This window comes from Bison bison, unplaced genomic scaffold, assembly GCF_000754665.1.
Source record: "Bison bison bison isolate TAMUID 2011002044 unplaced genomic scaffold, Bison_UMD1.0 scf7180017858886, whole genome shotgun sequence".
NCBI classification, from domain to species: Eukaryota; Metazoa; Chordata; class Mammalia; order Artiodactyla; family Bovidae; genus Bison; species Bison bison.
In genome coordinates this window covers 189,137-189,745 of record NW_011489458.1, presented here as the reverse complement: position 1 = coordinate 189,745, position 609 = coordinate 189,137, and positions in this window count along the sequence as shown.

The following is a 609-nucleotide window of genomic DNA, read 5'->3' as shown; positions in this document are numbered from 1 at the left end:
TGAAAAGGACATCTTTTGGGGGTGTTAGTTCTAAAAGGTCTTGTAGGTCTTCATAGAACCGTTCAACTTCAGCTTCTTCAGCATTACTGGTTGGGGCATAGATTTGGATTACTGTGATATTGAATGGTTTGCCTTGGAAACGAACAGAGATCATTCTGTCGTTTTTGAGATTGCATCCAAGTACTGCATTTCGGACTCTTTTGTTGACCATGATGGCCACTCCATTTCTTCTGAGGGATTCCTGCCCACAGTAGTAGATATAATGGTCATCTGAGTTAAATTCACCCATTCCAGTCCATTTCAGTTCGCTGATTCCTAGAATGTCGACATTCACTCTTGCCCTCTCTTGTTTGACCACTTCCAATTTACCTTGATTCATGGACCTGACATTCCAGGTTCCTATGCAATATTGCTCTTTACAGCATCGGACCTTGCTTTATCACCAGTCACATCCACATCTGGGTATTGTTTTTGCTTTGGCTCCATCCGTTCATTCTTTCTGGAATTATTTCTCCACTGATCTCCAGTACCATATTGGGCACCTACTGACCTGGGGAGTTTCTCTTTCAGTATCCTATCATTTTGCCTTTTCATACTGTTCATGGGCTG